Here is a 6516-nt window from a genome sequence, read left to right on the forward strand (position 1 = left end):
TCAAAATCCATTCAGTAGTTTCAGAAGAGAAGATGTTTGAAAAAAAATTGTGAATGACGACGAAAAAACAAATGAAATTGTTTTAAAATGGGAGAAACAGCTTTCATTTTCTCGTGGGTTAAAAGATTTCTACGCTCTCGATAGTTAAATCATGGTTTTTAACATACTCGCTGAAGCTTGCATGTTAACACACTCGAAACAGAAGGAGAATCTATATTTAAACTGATTGCGTATTTATTAAATATTGCATAATCATTTGATTAATTTTACATGAACTTTTTATTTACCATACAATTAACCAAGATGACCATCGAAAAAAAATGAAGGTAAGTTTTAGGAAATTTAGGAAAAAGGGAGTCACACAATATGTTTTATCAAAAAATATAATCATGCACTGCAATGCATTTTGTATAACTACAGTCTACAACGAATAAATGCAAATGAATATTTTATATCACAGTGACATCTATTAGAACCAAACCCTTCTGAAGTTGACCAATTTGTTTACTTTAGACAGGTGTTTGGTTTACAATGGGTTTAAACTGCATAGATATTTATAGAAACAGTTGCCACACAAATTTGGTTTGGACAGGTTTTCAGTAAGATAAGGATTCAGCGTAGACAAGTTTCACTGTGTTTAAGCATAAATTACATTTTGTTTTACATGTGTTTCATATCTATACTTTGATATACAAAAACAGGGCGGTTCCAGCTTACCAAGGGAGTAACAGTATTACAAATGCATTTTTACATTTTTTATATTTGTTTCAAAAAATTCAATACAAATCTTGTACGGAAATAGTAGTATGATATTCGAATTTCTAAATTGGCGAACAAAAGGGATATTCTAATCACCTGACCCCTCACGTGGTTCCGCCACTGCGCCTGCAATAAAAATAATCATATTGGCTACGAACCTCAATTTGTAGGTCATCGCTTTGTATTACCCGGAAAAAATTGCTGTGTACGTCCGCATTGCTAAGTGAAGAGGCGGTAGCAGCAAAACCCATCTGTAATAGTCTGTTCTCAGGACTTTGGGAACTGAGCATGTATGAGGTGCGCTCGACCTCTCGACTGAACTCAGGACCGAGTACACCTACTAAAATTAATTTAAAGATACCATAACTGTTTGGTAAATTAAAAAAATGCGCGGGAAACTATGATATCTACCGTCTATTCTTCATACGTATTAGTTTTAGTCTCGTGTATCTTAGACCTTTGTCGTGTTTATAGCATCTCTGGGTACTACACACAATTGTGACAATGTACTTTAAGGTGTATGCGTAAGGGGTCGAATTTAAATAAAAACAATTTAGTTGGAATTAGAATCGTCCATTACTCTAATTTATAACACAATCAAAGAGTTTGGAATTGGAACTTGATGATCGAGGCAGCTTGATTTCCATGCACTCTGATTTTATTTCAGAAACTACAGACGCATTTGCATTTCTATATTCTCAACAAAACTGGAATTTCCCTGAGGAGTTCGCATGCATACAGTCACTCTAACAAATACAAATATGAGTCATTTGTAAGCTTTTAGGTTATTGCAGTCATTATCATGAAAATAGCATCGAGGTTTTATGACGTCATTTGAGTAAGGTTCATGCTTGCTTTGTGGTCTGATTTTTTTTCCGCATAGTAGCGGAGGGATACGAAGAAAATTAGTCTGAATAGTGTAATGATCATTTATGCTACCAGATTCAGAGGCACCTAAATTTGTGCATGGCCATTTTCTTGTATCATGCGGATCCAAAAGTGAATCGTTTGTAGAGACTCAATACCAGTACATCGTTTTATCAAGTTTGAATTAGATAAGCAATGTGATGTCCACTTATAAAGTTAATAAAATGACATCGCATGTGATGTGCAGAAACAGTTAAATATAGGGTGGTAAATGGGAGTCTCATTCTAGTTTTCATTTTACTTACTTGGATTTCCAATACTGCAAACAGATCAAGAGGGCAAATAAAAATTTAGTTATTTGAAACCTTTGAGAACAAGGAGACAACGCATTAAACTAATAAGCCAGATATCATAAGTATGCAAGTGACAAAGCCTTTATAATATTAACGCTAGAAATTACAGGCATCAGTAGCAACACTATTGAAAGACACTACTAAGGCAAAACAATGTTTTCCAATATTTAAAAATATGTTCTGTCTATGACAAAAACAGCAAATCAATCGTTTTATAAATCTAAATTCTAAAATCTAAAGATTTTGAAAAGAGGGTCAAAAATGAGGAGGGGTCCAGGGTATCATTTGCCCTTTTTTTCCCAATTTATAGCATTTTCCAAAAACAAAATGCGATTCTTACCATCGGAAACCCCTTGTATCCGTCACTGGTTTATACGTACCTATAGGAGGCGATTCGTGATTTCTCGTCTTTATCATCAAATCCACTGCTCTGTCTACAGCCTCAGATACCAGACCACAAGTCGGCTGAACATCGAAACCTGTGGAAAAGGGGTATATATATTCTGCATAAGAGAATATCGTGACAAAGAAATTATACATCAGAAAAACAATGAGCAAAGCTCACAACAGGATATCTCCGCGCCCCAACCCAGTTCATATATCATAATTGTCAAACTATATGAACAAGACCTCAAACGGGAAGTTGATATCGCTTCGAACGGAAATCGAACACCATGTACCATATCGCATACATGTATCTATATACCATGTAAAGCTTTTTTCGAACTATCAAGTTGATGTGTAATTAGTAGCACAGAAAACGGTAAAGAAAAAGTAGACAGACGAACAGACGCACGGATACCACGACCACATATAGATCCCGCGAAGACGGGGTTTATTGAACTAAAGTCCAATATCTCAGATAAAACCCTACAACGCATTTGTGTTTTGCTTTTGAGTTTTTCGAAATTTAAAGAGTAAAAATAATAATCTGTGTCATAAAAAGTCTATTTCCAGAAAAGAAAGAGGAAATATCATGATCCTTAATTATTCTATATATTGTGCAGACTCATTTTACTGCACGCGTGTACAATATATAATGTATTCAAACCATATGAAACAAATCAATACATGTACATGTATGAGTTTAACCTGTAAGAGGACCAAGTTTTAAGATGGAGTAGCTATATCGATGACGATCTAAATTCTAGTATACTTGGAATGACTTGTCTTTGGGTCGAATTTTCCCATCATGCACAGATACTCTACATTCAGCTTGCTTTTCTCTTTCGGAACTATCATGTCGTTTTACATGCAATATACCTATAAATTCTGAAAAGTTCCGCATGGTGTCACATCCTGTCAGACTGAGATCATGCTCTTAGTGCTTCTAATGGTGTATGTTTATCTTAAATTCATGTTCATAACCATTATGATGATTTCTTCCTCTAACAATATACAATGTACCTCCTTTTACCAGAAAAGGCCCCTTTTCAGTTTTAATTTGTGATTCAAAGATAAACAGTTATTACGATATTTTCTTCAGGAAGATCATGATTTTAGATGCATTTACATTGAATTACCAAAATGACAGATATGAACATTTTCGCACATTAAATTCGCTAGATTCGATTATTCAAATAGAATATTTTTTATTATCATAAAACGACCTGCCATTACTATACTTCTTCCCTTTTTAAAGATATAATGTAGAAAGGTGTATTGTTAGGACTACACAGACCTATTGTTACGCCTGGTATGTAATCCTGATCATTCAGAGTTCTAAACACCCACTTCACAGCTTCTACAGTTTTCACGGATGATGTCTCTACTTCACTACACTGTCCATCAGCTGAGTTTTTTATTTGGAACAATCCAGCAATAGTCAACGAGCCATTTATTAGAGTTTCACATCTACTAAGACCACACAGCAACTGCACCAATATAAACACTACCTGGAATTTCATATCCGTGGTATGAATTTAGTTGTTTAGCTGGACGGTAAATAATTCTTCTGGCATTGAATTCACCAACTAAGCATTGAAATTTGTTCCTGTAGAAAATGTAAAAAATTGGGTTGTTTATTGTACTTTTTGATGTTTGTTAACCTGAAATGAAGTCATTCGGGGTTGGGATCGACATGAGTCGGTCGGGTAACAGGAAAAATAGAGGTATAACTTTATTTGGCTTAAGCAGACAGACTTTTATTGTTGAAATGTTCTGACTGAATTATTCCTCGTTGTTAAGGAAACGACTACGATATTCTTTCCAATAGATTTAATTACATGTGAAAAAATACTAAAGAAAATTAAAATCACCTATACATCAGCTAGGCCAAAAATCAGCGTTTGACGTTCGGAAATACTCTAACCTGGCAGCCTGGGTAATATTTTTGTTCCACAAGTTTCTCTGTACTTTCAGCGATCCTAGGGTAGCTTATGAAATTGTCCAGGGAACCAGATTAAATTCACTCTAGACGGTACAGGAAAACCCTCGAAAAATTGCAATAATATTGTAAAGTCGGGGAAAAGTAAATGATTTTGCATTGCCTTATCTGACGTTTGATTTAAATAGTGTCCGAAAATTTCGAAAGGCCTATCTGCAGCGGTTGGTAAGAGATGAAACGAACGACTCCAGAGCAAGACATTCACACGTGAGTAGAAGTATAATGGGATAAAAGGAGAGTTAACAAGCTATATATTCTACATTATACGGTTAAAATCTAACAAACAAACAAACAAACAAAAAAAAAGAAAAAAAAAAAAAAAAAAAAAAAAGGGAACACACCATCTTGGTGTTTTACAATACACATTGCGATGATAAAAGATGAACCAACAAACTGTTCAAGGCCATCTCCTTCCGTTAAAAACAAACAAATATTGTACCAAAGATTCATTACAGTTTCAATACGCTCTCCAGCTGACAGATCGGTGGCGGTATAATTATCTTCAGACGGACCAATGGATGGAAAGCGGTATAATTTTCTTTAGACGGACCAATGGATGGAAAGCGGTATAATTTTCTTTAGACGGACCAGTGAGTGGAAAGCGGTATAATTTTCTTTAGACGGACCAATGGATGGAAAGCGGTATAATTTTCTTTAGACGGACCAGTGAGTGGAAAGCGGTATAATTTTCTTTAGACGGACCAATGGATGGAAAGCGGTATAATTTTCTTTAGACGGACCAGTGGGTGGAAAGCGGTATAATTTTCTTCAGACGGCTCAGGGGGTGAAAAGCGGTATAATTTTCTTCGGACGGACCAATGAATGAAAAGCGGTACAATTTCTTTAGACAGACCAGTGGGTGGAAAGCGGTATAATTATCTTAAGACGGACCAGTGAGGGAAAAGTGGTTTTCATATTGGCGTATAAAAACTTGAAATGGTTACTTACGTGAATGGTCATGTAAAAGAAAGCCTGAAGAGTAAATGCACTTTTCGTTCATGTCTAAAATGTTTGACAAGATGCGTTGAAAAACTTCGCAGAAATAAATATTGAGGAACAGGAAGATTATAAAATAAAAAACATGTTACTATTTAAAGAAATTTAAAACGTTTCAAATGCTGTAACAAAATATAGATTTTGTATTATTATGAAGGCCTTATGAATAGATACAAATACAAAGTTAGCGATACGGTACATAGAACCTATCAACATAAAATATAAGGTACTTTACCGTTTGTTTACCCACTTTATATGGCCAAAAGCTACAAATAAACTTCCGTATTTTCTGTTATTAATTTTTGTGTGTGACTTTACAGCATGTTGTTGTTTGTTGTGGATCGCCTTAATATAGCTGCTCGGGCGTTAAACCCCAATAATCAATCATGTTTGTTGTAGCGCACCAGATGTGCATTTTAAACACGATGACTTCGAGAGAAACCATGATCTTGCTTGGATCAAATCTGTTAAGTCGGAAATTATCTGGGAACTTCAATCTAGATTCTTTAAAAATATTTCAGGCCAACAATGAATAGTTCTTATTACATTACATATGAAAGTGCTTTCTGGTACTCGCCCTTGTGTTCTTCAATTGCATCCTGCCATATAAAAAAAATCTTCAGTTTCAAGGTCATTTTAACTCCTACAACTCATATGCTACTTATTTATCTGCCTGAGTATCAGGTGTTCTGATATTGAGACTTTATGTATTACGTACATTTTTGTATCAGGCAGCTTCCGGTAACGCGCCTGGAGCAGGTTCAGGTGTCAAAAGAGTAAGCCGACAGCAGCGCTAAACCTATCGACTAAATAGTGCGTTAAAGAATCCTGCTGTGGTATTCGACAGGAGTAGGAGCCTTGGCTTCGCTACAGGAAGCTAAATTGCCCGACCCTACCCACCTCTCTCAATTTCCAGTGGCAATCGAAACTCGTCGACCCCATTACCCCTGTGACGCATCCTAATTTTTTCACATCCATTTTATCATCCAACTTATGTTTATCGTCCTGATATAGCTGAAATATTGCTGCTTGGGCGTTAAACACAAATCAATCAATCAATTTTAATCTATCAATCCGATAACGTAACGCCTCTATGCTGAAACAATGGAGGTGTCGCTAGCTGTACTCTTTGGTTTCTCGGCCTTTACATGTAAT

Source organism: Perna viridis, chromosome 15 (genome assembly GCF_037379345.1).
Source record: "Perna viridis isolate PV_CMFRI_1.1 ecotype Kerala chromosome 15, ASM3737934v1, whole genome shotgun sequence".
Classification (NCBI taxonomy): domain Eukaryota; kingdom Metazoa; phylum Mollusca; class Bivalvia; order Mytilida; family Mytilidae; genus Perna; species Perna viridis.